A 19,232-nucleotide genomic window follows, 5' to 3' on the forward strand; every position below is an offset into this window, starting at 1 on the left:
GCCGTTGTTTCATTGATCGCTCGTTCGCCCTGCAACATGGCGTATCTCTCCGGCTCAAGACTCAGGACCTCACCATCTTCCTGGCTGATGGTTCCCACATCAAATCCGGGCCCGTGACCCAAGAAACTTTTCCCCTTCCTATGGTCTCCTCCTCCGGCCATAAGGAACTGATTAGCCTGGATGTTATCACATCCTCCTTATTTCCCATTATCCTGGGATTACCGTGGTTGCAAGCACATAACCCGCAAGTCAATTGGATCACAGGCACCATCCAGTTCCCATCTCTTTACTGCAAGAATTCCTGTCTACCCGCTCCTCCTGAATTCCCCAAGACTCTGTTCTGTCTTTAATCCAACCTGATGTGTGTTCTGTGGTGCCCAAAGAATACCATGATTTCCTGGACGTATTCAGCAAACGGGGAGCAGAGACCTTGCCCCCCCACCGTCCATATGACTGCCCCATCGACTTGCTCCCAGGAGCCGAAATCCCGTTCGGCCGGATTTACCCACTTTCTGAACGTGAGCCGGACGTCTTAAAGGACTATGTAGACGAAAGTCTGAAGAAGGGGTTCATCCGTCCCTCTACCTCTCCAGCAGGGGCAGGTATCTTCTTCGTAGAGAAGAAGGATCACACCCTCCGACCCTGCATAGATTATAGGGATTTAAATAAAGTTACTATTAAAAACCGTTATCCCCTTCCTCTAGTCCCCGAACTCTTTCAGAGACTCAGATCTGCCATCCTGTTTACTAAGCTGGATCTTCGTGGGGCGTACTACTTGGTGCGCATCCGAGAGGGCGACGAATGGAAGACTGCTTTCCACACTAGATTCGGACATTTCGAATACCTGGTAATGCCATTTGGCCTTTGTAATGCTCCTGCCACGTTCCAACACTTTGTGAACGACATCTTCAGGGATTGGTTGGATATCTTCATCATCCAAATGACATCCTAATCTTCTCAACATCCCTAGAGCAGCATCGCGAGCATGTTCGAAATGTCCTCGGTCGCCTTCGCCAGCATGGCCAAGGCCGAGAAGTGCGTTTTTGAGCAGAACAGTATCCCATTTCTGGGGTTAATAATTTCCACAGAAGGAATAGAGATGGATCCTCAGAAGGTCTCTGCCATTCTGGACTGGCCACCTCCATCAGACAAAAAGGGAGTACAGCGCTTCGTTGGCTTCGCCAATTTTTATAGGAGGTTCATTAAGGGGTTCTCTAACATCATAGCCCCTATTACTCACCTTACTAAGAAGAACGTCCGCTTCCAGTGGACCCCAGAAGCTCAGTCCGCCTTCTCGGTTCTTAAAAAACATTTTACCTCTGCCCCTATCCTAAGTCACCCGGATCCTGCCTTACCCTATCTCCTGGAGGTAGACGCATCGGACGTTGCGGTCGGGGCAGTCATCTCCCAAAGACAGGGAACTAGAGACTTAACTTACCCAATAGCCTTCTTTTCCCAGAAACTCTCTCCCGCGGAGAAAAACTATGATGTCGGGGACCGGGAACTCTTGGCTATCAAAGCCGCTCTCGAAGTGGTATTCCCAGGTGGTCTCCCGTCCAGGTACTAACCAGGCCCGACCCTGCTTAGCTTCCGAGATCAGACGAGATCAGGCGTGTTCAGGGTGATGTGGCCATAGGCGATCACCACTGCCACCCTCGACCCCTTTGAACTTGGCAATGGCAAGATGACACCTCAGGAGAAACAAAAAGACAGCCAACGAATAAAGGAAAAGCCAAAATGCTACAGCACCCTGTATTCCCAGGCAGTCTCGCATCCAGGTACAAACCAGGCCCGACCCTGCTTAGCTTCTGAGATCAGATGAGATCAGACGTGTTAAGGGTGATGTGGCCATAGGCGATCACCACTGCCACCCTCGACTCCTTTGAACTTGGCCATGGCAAGATGGCACCTCTTCTTGATGGGCCTTTTTTGAGACATCCCATGCAGACCGAACAGTTGCGATCTGCAAGATTTGTCCGAAGGGTATAAAAAGTGGCAAAAATGTAAACCACCTGGGTACAAGCTGTCTAAACAGGCATTTGACAACCCACCACTTGGCCTGTTGGCAGGAGCATTTGAAGAACCCACAAAAGGGCCAAAGATCGGTCAGTCGGCCTCCTAGTCCTCCTCGCGCTGCTCCTCGTGCTCCACCTGCACATCAGTCTATTCCTGGCCCTGCTATAGTCACTCGTCACCTGTTGGCAGCCTCCATTGACAGGGATGATGATATAGCAGGCAGTGTCGCATCTACCTCCAGCACACCACCAGCTGTAACATCTAGACGCCAAATTTCGATTCCACACATGCTGGAACGAAAAAAAAATGTATACTCCCCGCCACCCACATACCCAGCATCTAAACAGTAGTTTGGCAAAACTACTGGCTCTGCAACTGTTACCATTTAACCTGGGTAGAGTCTGCTCCCTTCCGTGACTTTGCAAAATGTGCAGTTCCACAGTGGCAGGTGCCAAGTCGGCATTACTTTGCCCGTAAGGCCCTGCCATCCCTATACCAACATGTGGAAGGCAATGTAGTGTCGTCCCTGGCCATGTCAGTCAGCCGTAAGATACACCTGATGGCTGACACTTGGTCAAGCAAACATGGGCAGGGACGTTACATTTCTGTCACTGCTCATTGGGTGACACTGCTTGCCAGCGGAAGGGATTGTAGCCAGAGCTCGGTGCTGCAGCCAGGTTGCCCCCACGTCTGCAAACAGCTGGTGGTGTCGCTGATCCGGGTAGATCGATCACTTCTACCCCCTTCTGCTCCTCCTCCTACACCATGCCTTTCTTTTGCTCCTAATCAACTGTACAGCCAATGTGTATGATGGGGACATAATGCAGTGCACTGGGAACAAGATTAGAGATTTTTTTTTAAAAGGTGCTGTCTCTTAAAATGTGCATATAATTAACAGGTGTATTTTCACAATGTCAGGGACCAGACTTGAACCTGGGACCTCCAGTGTGTCTGCCAATGACTCTACTTGCTGAGCCACCTGTAATGCTGGACAGCTCCTTGGACAAATCCTTGAATGACCCTGCTGTGAATCTTTATTGCCTTGAACTTTGAACCCTTTGCTCCTCCCATGAACTTCCTGTTTTAAGCCATGTCTTTGCACTTCCTGGTTGGCAGAATATTGTGCCTTCAAGAGCCGATATCTCGCTTGTCTCTCCTGCTGCCATCCGTATCTTTGCTACCATCCATTATCGACACTTGGCTTGTTCCTCGACTATGCTTTTGCCTAATCCCGACTTGCAACTACTTGTTACCGACCTTTGGCTATTCCTAGACTACGCTTCTGCTTGATCCTGACCTGCTGTATCTGCTACTGGACCCTGGCTTGCTCACCTCCTGGTGGGGAGATCCTGAGGACCGCGACCTGGTACTAACACGCAGCAAAATCCATCTCCACCATCGAGGGAGTCAAACTAGGCCTTGCAGATTGCCGCATGTCTTCCTCCTCCTCCTCCTCAAAGCCTGCAAAAGTTCCCGAAGAATCGTCCTCCTCCTCTTCCACCCCTGGATCCTGCTCGGGCCTCTGGGAGCTAGGCATAATGGGGTCAGGATTCTCAGGATAAAGGGGGCCTTGAGAGGCAAGGAAGTCCTCCTCTTCCTCCTGCTGCTCTGCCTCCAGTGCCCTGTCCATAATGCCACGCAGAGTGTGCTCCAAAAAAAACAGTACCGGTAGGGTGTCACTGATGCATGCGCTGTCCCGGCTGACCATCCTTGTGGACTCCTCAAATGCCGAGAGGACAGCACATGCATCCTTAATCAAAAGCCACTGCCGTGGTGAAAAGAAGCCCAGGCGCGCTGAGCCAGTGCTGGTGCTGTACTTGCAGAGATATTCATTGAGGGCCCTCTGCTGCATGTACAGGCGCTGCAGCATAGCCAAGGTGGAGTTCCAGCGGGTGGGCATGTCACAGACAAGGCGGTGTACCGGCAGGTGAAACTCGTGCTGCACTTCAGCCAAACGTGCAGTGGCACTGTACGACCGCCTGAAGTGATTGCACACCCTTCTTGCCATCCTTAGCACATCCTGCATTCCCGGGTATGAGTTCAAAAACCGCTGTACCACGAGATTCAGGACATGCGCCAGGCATAGCACATGGGTCAACTTTCCCTGACGAAGAGCGGCCAGGAGGTTTGACCCATTATCGGTAACCACCATCCCTGGCTGCAGCTGGCGTGGTGTCAACCACCTCTGGGCCTGTGCCTGCAGAGCCCCAAGAATCTCAGGGGCAGTATGCTGCCTGTCCCCTAGACACACAAGCTGCAGCACTGCGTGACACCTTTTGGCCTGAGACATAGAATAGCCCTTTGAACGCTTACGTAGTACCTCATCATATTCAAAGGACCATTCTGCAGAGGAGGGCATGGAGGAGGATGAGTAGGAGGAGGAGCAGAAGGGGGTAGAAGTGATCGATCTACCCGGATCAGCGACACCACCAGCTGTTTGCAGACGTGGGGGCAACCTGGCTGCAGCACCGAGCTCTGGCTACAATCCCTTCCGCTGGCAAGCAGTGTCACCCAATGAGCAGTGACAGAAATGTACCGTCCCTGCCCATGTTTGCTTGACCAAGTGTCAGCCGTCAGGTGTATCTTACGGCTGACTGACGTGGCCAGGGACGACACTACATTGCCTTCCACATGTTGGTATAGGGATGGCAGGGCCTTACGGGCAAAGTAATGCCGACTTGGCACCTGCCACTGTGGAACTGCACATTTTGCAAAGTCACGGAAGGGAGCAGACTCTACCAGGTTAAATGGTAACAGTTGCAGAGCCAGTAGTTTTGCCAAACTACTGTTTAGATGCTGGGTATGTGGGTGGCGGGGAGTATACATTTTTTTTCGTTCCAGCATGTGTGGAATCGAAATTTGGCGTCTAGATGTTACAGCTGGTGGTGTGCTGGAGGTAGATGCGACACTGCCTGCTATATCATCATCCCTGTCAATGGAGGCTGCCAACAGGTGACGAGTGACTATAGCAGGGCCAGGAATAGACTGATGTGCAGGTGGAGCACGAGGAGCAGCGCGAGGAGGACTAGGAGGCCGACTGACCGATTTTTGGCCCTTTTGTGGGTTCTTCAAATGCTCCTGCCAACAGGCCAAGTGGTGGGTTGTCAAATGCCTGTTTAGGCAGCTTGTACCCAGGTGGTTGACATTTTTGCCACGTTTTATACCCTTCTGACAAATCTTGCAGATCGCAACTGTTCGGTCTGCATGGGATGTCTCAAAAAAGGCCCATCAAGAAGAGGTGTGTATAGTGGCCCGGGAGACAACAGGTGCGGCCTTAGATGGAGCGGGCCGTCTGCTCTCCCCTCTTGCTCGCTCTGCCTCCTCCTCAACCTCAGACCCAACATCAGACTCTATAAAGGACTGAGCATCAGGCGTGGCCCGGGAGACAACAGGTGCGGCCTTAGATGGAGCTGGCTGTCTGCTCTCCCCTCTTGCTTGTTCTGCCTCCTCCTCAACCTCAGACCCAACATCAGACTCCATAAAGGACTGAGCATCAGGCTGGAGTAGATGGCCGACACTGTGGTCAAACAGCTCAGCTGACTCCTCTGCCATGTCTGAAGTTGGGTCTAAGGGAGGACGTGAGGTGGACATGGACTCATCTCTATTTGTTCTGCCAACTGCAGAAGACTGACCACTTTTCTCTGCCTGGGTCACTGTAGTTGCAGATGATGCCGATGATGAGGGTTTGGTAATATAGTCCACCACCTCCTGTACGTACTGTGGACGTATAGCTTGGCCACTGCTGGAGAACAATGCAAATGGTGGCCTGGCTGAGGACTGACCACCACGTCCACCCCTGCCTCTAGACACCCTAGAAGCTGTGCCCCTTTCCGCAGCAGGGCCACGTATGCCTTTTCTTGGTCTACCTGGCATATTTGTCACTGAGGCGTTGGCAACTCTGTGCAGTGAAAATCGCACACTGCTATGTGACCCACAGTTGTCGCTGAATACAGCACAGCAGATGCGTGTCACGCACAGTTGCAAAGCCTTTTGCACAGTGGACCTAACGCTTTCAAGAACAGGCGTTAAGTTGTCACTGAGGCAATGTATTTTGCTGACTAGCAAGCACGTATACCTGCTGTAGATATATCAGCACTGTGGAACGTGCTCACTACACAGAACCCTCACACTTTCACTTTCACTTTCCCTACAGAAACTAGATTATTACATCTAACTACTGTGGTACAAAGTTCCCTAACTACACTAGATATCCCTTTCCTCACACTAAAAGAACAGCTCCATACAGCAGAAGACTGACACTGTCCCTTTAATTTTTTTTTTTTTCTAACTAAAAAAACCAGCACAATCGCTGTATTTCTAACTACACTGACTGGCTGTAAGCTGAATGCAATTCTGCTATATGGAGCTTTAGAAGCACTCGCCTATGCAGAAAACATAGTGTAGCAAAGCAGGAGTAAGAGAAATGCTTCCACTCTCTTCAACAGACTCTGTATCACTGTGCTAGGGGTTAGGCGGGGCTATCTTATATACTGTGGGGCGTATTCACTTCTGATTGGAACCTGGTCTCCGTAGTCACTCCAATCACGTTCCCAGAAGACTCCTGCCCCCTCATTGGCTTTTGCTGATGTTTCTGGGCCAATCACGGGCTTTTAAAGCCCAGTTCCTGTACCAGTGCATTTTGGGCGGTTCTGGTGGCCGAATTCCGAACTTTTACCACAAAAAGTTCGGAATTTGGCCGAATTTCGAACACCCAATGTTCGGGTCGAACCGATGGTCGACCCGAACCGTTCGATCATCTCTACGGGTTAGTACCTGGATGGGAGACCACCTGGGAATACCAGGTGTAGGCTTTTGGCTTTTCCTTTATTCGTTGGCTTTTTTTTTGTTTCTCCTGAGGTGCCATCTTGCCATGGCCAAGTTCAAAGGGGTCGAGGGTGGCAGTGGTGATCGCCTACGGCCACATCACCCTGAACGCGCCCGATCCTGTCTGATCTTGGAAGCTAAGCAGGGTCGGGCCTGGTTAGTACCTGGATGGGAGACCAGCTGGGAATACCAGGTGCTGTAGGCTTTTGGCTTTTCCTTTATTCGTTGGCTTTCAAGATAACTGCATGTGGTAACCAATAGCCTAAAAAAATGTTTTTGGTCAAAATGACTATTTTCGTCTTTTAAAGTCTTAAAACGCTTGTTTTAGACAAGATAACTGCATTTGGTCTCCAATGGCCTGAAAAAAATTTTTGGTCAAAATGACTCTAATTTGGTCTCCAAGTGTCTAAAAAGCCTTTATTCGTCAAAATAACTGCATTTGGTCACCAAAGGTCTGAAACTTGTTTTTAGTCAAAATGACTGTATTTTCGCCTTTTAGAGTCTTAAAAAGTCGGCCTGAAAAATCTTTTTGGTCAAAATGACTCTATTTTGGTTTTCAAGTGTCTAAAAAGCCTTTTTTAGTCAATATAACTGCATTTGATAACCAAAGGTCTGAAAAATTATTTAGTCAAAATGACTATTTTTGTCTTTATAGTCTTAAAACGCTTGTTTTAAACAAGATAATTGCATTTGGTCTCCAATGGCCTGAAAAATATTTTTTTGATCAAAATGACTCTGTTTTGGTCTCCAAATGTCAAAAAAGCCTTTTTTAGTCAGAATAACTGCATTTGATCACCAAAGATCTGGAAAAAATGTTTTAGTCAAAATGACTGTATTTTCGGCTTTTAGAGTCTTAAAACGCCGGTTTTAGACCAGATAACTGCATTTGGTAAACCAATGGCCTGAAAAAATGTTTTGGTCAAAATTACATTATTTTGGTCTCCAAGTGTCTAAAAAGCCTTTTTTAGTCAAAATAACTACATTTGGTCACCAAAGGTCTGACATTTTTTTTGTCTTTTCGTCTTTTAGAGTCTTAAACAGCCGCTTTTTAGACAAGATAACTGCATGTGGTAACCAATAGCCTGAAAAAAATTTTTTTTGGTCAAAATGACTCTATTTTGGTGTTCAAGTGTCTAAAAAGCCTACAAGCCTTTTAAGACTCTAAAAGACAAAAATACAGTCATTTTGACTAAATTTTTTTTCAGGGGGGCGTGGCCGAGCTGCGGGTGTGAGCGGACGTGCATTCTGTGAGCTCCGCTGTTGATCCTGCTAGTTATCCTGTGTAACTCCTTATCCTGCTCCGATTTCTACCGTCAGTCGGTGCCCTGTGTTCCCTGGAGTACGGTGATCACCAGGTGAGTCCTCCATCTTCTCTCCGTGATGTCTAAGAAGGGTAAAGAGGGAAATCCGCACAGGCCGGCCCGATCCAAGATGGCGGCGCCTCGCAGCGCGCAGCACAAAAGGCCACATATCTGGAGGCTGCTCAAAAGATTTTTGCTAAGCCTGCTGCCCGGGACCCCCAAACTCTATCTGAGGACCATCGATCCGGCTCACCGGGGTCGCATTCAGACACGGATGACACTGTTCCCTTAGGTGATCTCTCCCGCCAGATTGCTGATTGGGAGGCAGCAGATGCAGACCAGGCCCCGAGGCAATCATCTCCTACCCCGGACACAGAACCCACGTTGCGGGACATTATGGCTGCGGTTACCACCTGTACCACCTCAAATACAGCCCTGACAGTGGAGTTAAAGGGGGTCAAGGCTGAGATATCGTTCATGAGACATGATATGCAGAAATTGAGGGAGAGGACAGTGGCAGTGGAAGGCAGGGTCAGCTCCCTGGAGGATGACATGGCGCTTTTGCAAAGGGAAGTGAAACATACTGCCCTGCTCTCAGCCCAGCAAGCTGCATGTCTGGATGACTTAGAGAATAGGATGAGACGGAGTAATATCAGAGCAATTGGGATTGGGAAGGTAAAGATCCTGTGGCTTTCATTGAACAATGGCTGCTCTCTACTTCCATGTTTTCGGTGGAACTTGCTCATAGGGTGCCTATGCGACCTCTTCCTCCTGGAGCCCCCCCCCCCCGCGCACTTTCATCTTCAAATTCCTCAATTACTAAAGCCAGGGGAATGCAGGGGAGGCTCAAGATTGACAACTCAAGGATCTCCCTGTTTCCCGATTACTCTGCGGTGGTGCAGAAACAGCGTGCGAAATTCGTAGTGGTCAAGAGGAGATTGCAGGACTTGAATGTTCAATACGCTATGCTGTACCCTTCCAGGCTCTGGGTGGTGGTCTGGGATGAGGTGCTGTTCTTTGACAAGCCTTCTGCTGCTGTTCAATGGCTGGATGCTAATGGTGGGGCCCTGCGGGCGGCCACTTCCCCCAGGCGAGAAGACCTTTGAGGATCGTTTCTACTTTTTGGAACTTTTGTACTCTTTTCGGCCGGTCATGGATCCTTTCGGTTCTCCTGCCTATACTTGGCACTTGATGTTACACACACTTTTCCTGTTATGATGGGAGCTCCTCTGCTGCACTAATGGTTGCTACCTCTCACATGGTTGCTAATTTTGAGGAGACTACACTGGCATCGGTGGTCCCTCTCCGGTTTCCCCCCTTGGTCGTGACTGGACATGCCCTATTGACTCGTCCCTTCCCCCACACGTGGCAGACGTGTATTGCCTTTTTGTTCCCCCCTTTTTGCCTTTTTTCTGGTCCTGGACTTTGGTTCGATTTTTGCTTTTCCTGCATGTACTTTGTCGCTCTACTGCTATTATTTTACCCTATGCTGTGGATGTTCCTATTGACTGTTCTCTATGCTGGGGCTGCACCGGTACTGTGTGGGCTGGGCGACTACTCCTGTTGCTCTCTCTATATAGCTGGGCTGTGCTGATGGGGTGTAGTGGGTTCACCCTTTCTGGGTGCCCTCTTTCGCCTCCCTGGCCGGGTTGCCTGACGCTCCGTGTATGGCTACATTTTGACTATGGCTGATAATATTTGTGTGATGTCCTGGAATGTGCGGGGCCTCTGCAACCCGGTAAAGAGGACGGCAGTGCTCCGCACCATCAAACGCCTGCAGGCAGATGTGGTTTGCCTGCAGGAGACCCATATGTCTCCTTCCATTTCCCTGTGTCTAGCTCCTAGCGTATTTAGTCACCAGTTCCACTCTGTTTACTCCACTTATTCGAGAGGGGTGTGTATTTTGATTAAGAAGGGGGTACGGTTTCTATGCTCAAAGTCTGTGATTGACCCTGAGGGCCGGTTTGTTTTATCCTGCCAACTAGCAAGCCTTAGGTGTGTACAAGCCCCCCCCCCGTATTCTGCAGGGGTACTTAAACTTATCGTGCCACATATTGCTCAACTTCCTGATGTGCCCCTGCTGATGTTGGGGGACTTTACTGCTGTACTTGACTCTGCCTGGGATGCGGTTAAGGCATTCATGGGAGGTCAGTTTATACGTACGGTTAATGTCATTAAAACGGACACCAGGCAATGGGAGAATACTGCGTTGGACGCAGTGACTAGAGCGGAGGAAACTTATGTTAGGGACCCGTCAGAGGTCGTGGCTGGCTGCCCAATCTATGGCCAAGTCGGTCTCGATTCAAAAGGCTGAAAACAAGCGCTTCTTCTTCCAGCAGAGGTATTTTGAGAAGGGAGAAAACACGGGTCATATGTTGGCCATGCTGGTTCGCTCGCAGCAGCCTGCGGCATTTATACCATAGATTAAGGATCCTCAGGGGGTGCTCTGGCACGCCACGGCTGACATACGGAGAGTACTTGGGAAGTTTTATGCTGATCTTTACTCCTCTAAGATCTCGGTCGACTCACGAGAAATTGCAGATTTTTTTGGCTTCCTGCGATTTGCCTTCTCTGTATGCCAGGGACGTGGCTGTGCTTGGGGCCCCCCTTATGGAAAACGAACTTTATGCGGCCTTGAAATCTACTAAGCCTGGTAAATCTCCGGGGGCTGATGGTATCCCGTCGGAGGTTTACAGCCGATACGTTGAACAGTTGGTGCCGGTGCTGCTGCGGGTATATAACGAAGCCTTCCGTATTGGCCGCTGTTAGGAATGCTTCCTGAGCACACTGATGTGCTGTCATGAATCTGCAATCTAAAGGGTTAACCTAGAGCAGACTAATTGCAGTAATTGGCAAACAGGCTGCCTTATTTAAACAGCTCAGAAGCACTGTGTCTTTGCTGACTTGTCTGCAGTTCTTCCTGTGTTCCTGAAGCCTGCTTCCTGTTACCTGTTTGATATCCGTTTTGACCTTTGGCTTGTTCCTGACCTTGTTGACCTGCTGCCCGTCCTGACCCCCGGCTTGTTTGACCATTCTCTCGGATCTCACTTGTCTGCTTATCTGCCTTCAGATCATGACCGGCTTCTCCCTTGGTGGGGCGACCCTGAGGACTGCGACCTGGTATCCACACACAGCAAAATCCATCCTCCCCACTAGAGGCTCTGGCGAAAACCGGTGGATACTTAGATTCCGCACCTCAGGTTAGCCTGTGTCACTTACCTTGGGGGTTCCCGTCTAAGCTCCGCCCTCTGGCACACGTGGGGCCTTCCTCTGCCATCAGGCTACCACTTGTATCCCTAACAGTACAAATCAGCCATGACGGAGCCTGCAAGAGAAGCCTCACCGTTGGAAGAGATCTGCCAACACCTCGCAGCCCTGTCTCAAACCGTAAAGTCGCTTCAAGACGGCTACACACAGCTAGAGGAATGGATGCGCTCTACGACACTTCAGGGGGATCCTCCTGTATTATCTGCTTCCTCTCCTGCTGCAGCACTCTCTGCACCTGCTTCTGGCCCTACCGTAGTGATGCTGCCACCAGAACCTCGAGTTCCTGCTCCCGAAAAATATTCCGGGGATCGCGGTAAATTCTGCGCCTTTCGCAACGCCTGGCAGCTGTATTTCTCCCTGCAACCTCGAACCTTTTCTTTGGAGACCACCAAGGTGGGGTTTGTTATCTCCCTGCTCCTAGGCGAACCCCAGTCCTGGGTTCATCGGCTCCTTGAAGAGGGCAGCCCCCATTAAACTCCTTACAGTCATTTTTTGAGGCCATGGCACAGCTCTATGATGACCCGCAGCGATCCTCCACCGCAGAAGCTGCGCTTCATGTTCTTCAGCAGGGTCGCAGGCCCGTAGAACACTACGTCACTAACTTCCGCCCCATCAGTTCCGATACGTCCTGGAACGAAGCAGCACTCCGGTATCAGTTCCGTCTCAGCTTGTCAGAAGGACTGAAGGACGAGCTGGCGCGGGTAGGTGTCCCCAACACCTTGGAAGATTTGATTTCCCAGGCCATTCAAATCGACCGGTGGCTACGGGAGCGCAGAGCAGAACGATCTCCGCAGCAGTTCAGACCAGCCTGGACACTACCACGAGTTGCTCATCCTGAATACTTTTCTTCTACTGGGTCAGCTCTTACCAACCCCGCTCCCGCTGGAGTCACCTCAGATACGCCTGAACCTATACAACTTGGGATCATACGGCCTGCTTTGTCCCCGGAGGAGAGACGCCGTCGCCAGTTGGGTAACCTGTGCCTGTATTGCGGTGAAGCTGGCCACTATGTGCGCTCCTGACCGGCAAAATACCATAAGTTCATGCTGGCCTCACCATCTGTTGCCAGTTCCTCCCACCTAGCCTTTCCTGTGTCATTACAGCTTCCGGAAGGACTCGTCCCAGTTACTGCAATCATTGACTTGGGAGCCTGCAGTTGTTTCATTGATCGCTCGTTCGCCCTGCAACATGGCGTACCTCTCCGTCTCAAGACTCAGGACCTCACCATCTTCCTGGCTGATGGCTCCCACATCAAATCCGGGCCCGTGACCCAAGAAACTTTTCCCCTTCCTATGGTCTCCTCCTCCGGCCATAAGGAACTGATTAGCCTGGATGTTATCACATCCTCCTTATTTCACATTATCCTGGGATTACCGTGGTTGCAAGCACATAACCCGCAAGTCAATTGGATCACAGGCACCATCCAGTTCCCATCTCTTTTCTGCAAGAATTTCTGTCTACCCGCTTCTCCTGAATTCCCCAAGACTCTGTTCTGTCTTGAATCCGAACCTGATGTGTGTTCTGTGGTGCCCAAAGCATACCATGATTTCCTGGACGTATTCAGCAAACGGGGAGCAGAGACCTTGCCCCCCCACCGTCCATATGACTGCCCCATCGACTTGCTCCCAGGAGCCGAAATCCCGTTCGGCCGGATTTACCCACTTTCTGAACGTGAGCTGGACGTCTTAAAGGACTATGTAGACGAAAGTCTGAAGAAGGGGTTCATCCGTCCCTCTAACTCTCCAGCAGGGGCAGGTATCTTCTTCGTAGAGAAGAAGGATCACACCCTCCGACCCTGCATAGATTATAGGGATTTAAATAAAGTTACTATTAAAAACCGTTATCCCCTTCCTCTAGTCCCCGAACTCTTTCAGAGACTCAGATCTGCCATCCTGTTTACCAAGCTGGATCTTAGTGGGGCGTACCACTTGGTGCGCATCCGAGAGGGCGACGAATGGAAGACTGCTTTCCGCACTAGATTCAGACATTTCGAATACCTGGTAATGCCATTTTGCCTTTGTAATGCTCCTGCCACATTCCAACACTTTGTGAACTACATCTTCAGGGAATGGTTGGATATCTTCATCATCGTATACTTGGATGACATCCTAATCTTCTCAACATCCCTAGAGCAGCATCGTGAGCACGTTCGAAATGTCCTCGGTCGCCTTCGCCAGCATGGTCTCTACGCCAAGGCTGAGAAGTGCGTTTTTGAGCAGAACAGTATCCCGTTTCTGGGGTTAATAATTTCCACAGAAGGAATAGAGATGGATCCTCAGAAGGTCTCTGCTATTCTGGACTGGCCACCTCCATCAGACAAAAAGGGAGTACAGCGCTTCGTTGGCTTCGCCAATTTTTATAGGAGGTTCATTAAGGGGTTCTCTAACATCATAGCCCCTATTACTCACATTACTAAGAAGAACGTCCGCTTCCAGTGGACCCCAGAAGCTCAGTCCGCCTTCTCGGTTCTTAAAAAACATTTTACCTCTGCCCCTATCCTAAGTCACCGGATCCTGCCTTACCCTATCTCCTGGAGGTAGACGCATCGGACGTTGTGGTCGGGGCAGTCATCTCCCAAAGACAGGGAACTAGAGACTTAACTCACCCAATAGCCTTCTTTTCCCGGAAACTCTCTCCCGCTGAGAAAAACTATGATGTCGGGGACCGGGAACTCCTGGCTATCAAAGCCGCTCTCGAAGAGTGGAGATATCTACTAGAAGGAGCATCACGCCCGATTCTTATATTTACCGATCATAAGAACCTTGAGTACTTAAGATCTGAAAAGCGACTTAGACCCCGCCAGGCCCGATGGGCACTCTTCTTCTCCAGATTCTTGTTCCATATCACCTATCGGCCCGGGTCGCAAAAATGTCAAACCGGATGCCCTGTCCCGGATGTTTGATAATACTAAAAAAGAGTTGGTACCTGACACTATCCTGTCAGAGAAAAACTTCCTGCTCACTAGCCTGAAATCCCATCTTGAGCAAGCCTCTGCCAAAATTTCCGGTCCACCTGGGATACCCCTGTCACGCAAGGATGGTTTGTTGTGGGCTAAGGACAAAATATTTGTCCCGGAGGGAGTCAGAGTTTCGGTTCTAGCTGCCTGCCATGACCACCCTCTGGCTGGCCATTTTGGTGTTCATAGAAACCTTGACCTCATGCAACGCACCTTCTGGTGGCCTGAGATGGGAAAAGACTGCAGAAGTTATGTGTCTTGCTCCAGGAGTAAAACCACCAGAAGTAGGGCGTGGGGTCTATTCAGACCACTCCCAATCCCTGACCGGCCCTGGCAAACTATCGCCATGGACTTTATCGTGGAACTTCCACCTTCGTCCGGGTGCTCCGCCATTTTTGTGGTTGTAGACCGGCTTACTAAGATGGCCCACTTTCTACCCCTCAAAGGTACCCCCTCTGCAAAAGAAACTGCAGAAGTCTTCATTAGGGAGATTGTGCGACTCCACGGGGTACCCACAAACATTATCTCGGACAGAGGGGTACAGTTCACGTCCCGCTTTTGGAGGGCCTTGTGTAAGCTACTAAAAATTGAATTATCTATGTCCTCAGCTTACCACCCGCAGACGAAAGGGCAAACAGAGAGGACAAACCAGACCCTGGAACAATATCTCCGGTGCTTTACCACCTTCGTCCAGGACGACTGGATAGCATTACTACCATTTGCGGAATTTGCCTTTAATAATTCACGACATTCCGTTACCGGGCAATCTCCCTTCTTTGCCAATTATGGTTTTCATCCTTCCTTTCTGCCCGACGTCCCATCTGATTCCGGAGTGCCCGCAGTTCAGGTCACCATTGACTTCTTCACGAGTAACAACAAACTTCTGCAGGACACCTTGGCCAAGGCTCAGATAGCGTCCAAAAGAATCTTTGATGGGAAAAAGAGGAGAGAACTGATTCTCCAACCAGGTGACCAGGTCTTTTTATCCACAGCTAACCTGTGCTTGGCCTGCCCATCCAAGAAGTTGGCTTCCAGGTTTATCGGCCCATTCCCCGTTAAAATAAGACTCAATGCCGTGTCCTATGAGTTATCCTTACCTGATACCCTGAGTTATCCTTACCTGATACCCTACGGATCCATCCTGTGTTCCATGTCACTTTTTTTTAAAACCTGCGGTTCCTGACGCCTTCCCCGGCAGAAGCCCTGGACCTCCGGAACCAGTGATGGTGGATGGCGACATGGAGTACGAAGTTGAGGCTGTACTTGATTGCCGGAAAAGAGGTAACCAGCTTCAGTTCCTTATTAAATGGAAGGGTTATGGGCCGGAAGAGAATTCCTGGGAACCTGAGAGTAACATTCATGCCGCAGACCTGATCCAGGCATTTTTTCTTGCCCATCCTCAGAAAAGCAGTTTGTTGGGCACCCGGAGGTTGCCCTTAAGGGGGGGGGGGCAATGTTAGGAATGCTTCCTGAGCACACTGATGTGCTGTCATGAATCTGCAATCTAAAAGGTTAACCTAGAGCAGATTAATTGCAGTAAATGGCAAAGAGGCTGCCTTATTTAAACAGCTCAGAAGCACTGTGTCTTTGCTGACTTGTCTGCAGCTCTTCCTGTGTTCCTGAAGCCTGCTTCCTGTTACCTGTTTGATATCCGTTTTGACCTTTGGCTTGTTCCTGACCTTGTTGACCTGCTGCCCGTCCTGACCCCCGGCTTGTTTGGCCATTCTCTCGGATCTCCCTTGTCTGCTTATCTGCCTTCGGATCTTGACTGGCTTCTCCCTTGGTGGGGTGACCCTGAGGACTGCGACCTGGTATCCACACGCAGCAAAATCCATCCTCACCACTAGAGGCTCTGGTGAAAACCGGTGGATACTTAGATTCCGCACCTCAGGTTAGCCTGTGTCACTTACCTTGGGGGTTCCCGTCTAAGCACCGCCGTCTAGCACACGTGGGGCCTTCCTCTGCCATCAGGCTACCACTTGTATCCCTAACAGCCGCCTTCCTGCCTCTATGTCCGAAGCTATAGTTGTTTTCCTGCTGAAGCCCGGCAAGGATCTGCTTTTGGCGGATTCCTAAAGGCCCATATCTCTACTCACAACGGATGTTAAAATTCTAGCTAAGATACTGGCCACTAGGCTGTCCTCTGTTGTCCAGGGGGTTGTCCATAGGGATCAATCGGGGTTTATCCTGACCAGATCGACGGCACTTAATCTCCGCCGACTATTTCTGAACCTTCATATCCCAGTAGACAACCCTGGGAACCGGGCAGTCTTTTCGCTAGATGCCGCTAAGGCATTCAATAGTGTTGAATGGATGTACCTATGGGAAGTTCTCAAGCGCTTTGGTGTGGGAGAGAACTTTCTGAACTGGGTGCGGGTACTGTACGCTGCCCCCGCGGCCAGACTGAGGGTGAACGGGGAGCTTTCTGGACCCTTCTGTTTGCACAGGGGGACTAGACAGGGCTGCCCGCTATCTCCATTGCTGTTTGCCATGGCACTGGAGACCTTAGCGGCGCGAATTCGGTCCTCCAATAACATAGTGGGGTTCAGAAGGGGCTCCAATGCAGACGTTATCTCACTCTATGCGGATGACACACTGCTCTACCTAGGTGATACAGGGGAATCCTTGCGGGCGGTAATGTCCCTTATTGACTATTTTGGGTCCCTGTCGGGATTTTCCATAAATTGGGATAAATCAGTTTTAATGCCCCTTGATCCCATAACTCAGCCCTTTTCCGGACTGTGCATCCACAGTGCGAGTGGTTCACTCCTTCAAATATTTGGGGATCCAGGTGTCTCCTGATCCTACCCAGTATATCACACTGAACCTCGTACCTCTGCTGCAAAGTTCCCTTGTCGGTGGCTGGGCGAGTCAATCTAATTAAGATGGTGTGGGCTCCTCAACTTCTTTATGTCTTGCACAACTCCCCAATCTGGATACCCAGGAAATGGTTCTATAGGATTGACTCCCAGTTCCGAGAACTGATCTGGTGCAAAAAAGTGGCTAGGATTAAATTGGCTACCCTTCAGATGGGCAAGGATAGTGGTGGCTTGCCAGAGTATATTTTCTAGCCTTCCAGGTTCAGCATATGGGGGGCTGGTTTCTTTTGGATCCATTCGATCCTATTGGGTCCTTATTGGTCCCTCCTGACTCGCCTCACCCTGTCCTTGTACACCTTGAAGCGGGGTTCTCCAATATGGGGACTCGGTTACCCACACTCGCCTTGATTCGCATGGTGTGGCGCTGTGTCAAGGGGATGTTGCAGATCACGGGTTACCTTCCTCAGACTCCGATTTGGCATAATCGCAACTTTTCGGAACTTTTTCGTCTAGAGGGCGCGGAGATGTGTATATTTTATAGCACAATTGTTCAGAGCTGGGGTACTGAAATATTTTCAAGACTTACAGAGGGAGTTTGATGTACCTAGGCACTGTTTCTTTCGCTACCTACAATTGAGACACGCGATGATGGCCCAGGCAGGCTTGGCTTCTTTGAAAATTAAAATGGAGGGGAAAGAGGGGGGGGGAATAAGAAAGGACCATAGAAAATCCCCTATAATTCCTCAATATATAGAGGGTATGGTGGGATGCGACATCGATTCCAAACAATACCAGAATTACCAAACGGCGTGTTGCCAGTGAGCCAAGCAAATGTTGAACATGTGAAGAAAAATAGAAAAAAAGGAGTTGCATGTATGGCTCAAACACTGGTAAATGTTTAAAAGGAATTACTTTATTGAAGAAGATAAAGATAAAATTCAACACAATACAAAAACACTTTCAAAAGGACATGTGACATGAGATAAAACACATACATGTATGTAAGAGGTCCGCCTTGATGACAACAAAGTACCTCACTGAAACTCCACCCACCTACCAGAATTCCCTTGGTGTTATTGAATACCAATAATGCCCATCCTTACATGTGATGACCGCCTAATGCTTGGGTATATTCATAAGTTAAATCACATATGATTAACTTGGAATCTTGATATATTATGGTGATACTTGAAAGCATCAATTGGCATAAGACAGGATGGGGAGGCCCTTTTTAGTCAATATAACTGCATTTGGTCCCCAAAAGTCTGAAAAAAAAATGTAGTCAAAATTATTGTATTGTTGTCTATTAGAGTCTTAAAAAGCCGGTTTTGGACAAGATAATTGCATTTTGTAACCAATCGCCTGAAACATTTGTTTGGGTCAAAATGACTCTATTTTGGTCTTCCAAGTGTGTAAAAAGCCTATTTAATCAAAATAAATGCATTTGGTCACCAAAGGTCTGAAAACCTTTTTTTTTGCCAAAATGACTGTATTTTTGTCTTTAAGAGTCTTAAAACACCGCTTTTAGACAAGATAAACTACATTTGGTAACCAATGGCCTGAAAAAATGTTTTTGGTCAAGATGACTCTATTTAGGTCTCCAAAGCCTGTTTTAGTCAAAATAACTGCATTTGGTCACCAAAGGTCTGAAAAACTTTTTTTAGCCAAAATGACTGTATTTTCGCCTTTTAGAGTCTCAAAACGCCGATTTTAGACAAGAAAAAACTACATTTGGTAACCAATGGCCTGAAAAAATGTTTTTGGTCAAAATGACTCTATTTAGGTCTCCAAAGCCTGTTTTAGTCAAAATAACTGCATTTGGTCACCAAAGGTCTGAAATACTTTTTTAGTTAAAATTACTGTATTTTTGTCTATAACCGTCTTTTAGAGTCTTAAAACACCGCTTTTAGACAAGATAAACTACATTTGGTAACCAATGGCCTGAAAAAATGTTTTTGGTCAAAATGACTCTATTTTGGTCTCCAAGTGTCTAAAAAGCATTTTTTAGTCAAAATAACTGCATTTGGTCACCAAAGGTCTGAAACACTT

Source organism: Pelophylax lessonae (assembly GCF_965119305.1).
Source record: "Pelophylax lessonae genome assembly, chromosome: 1".
Lineage (NCBI taxonomy): Eukaryota > Metazoa > Chordata > Amphibia > Anura > Ranidae > Pelophylax > Pelophylax lessonae.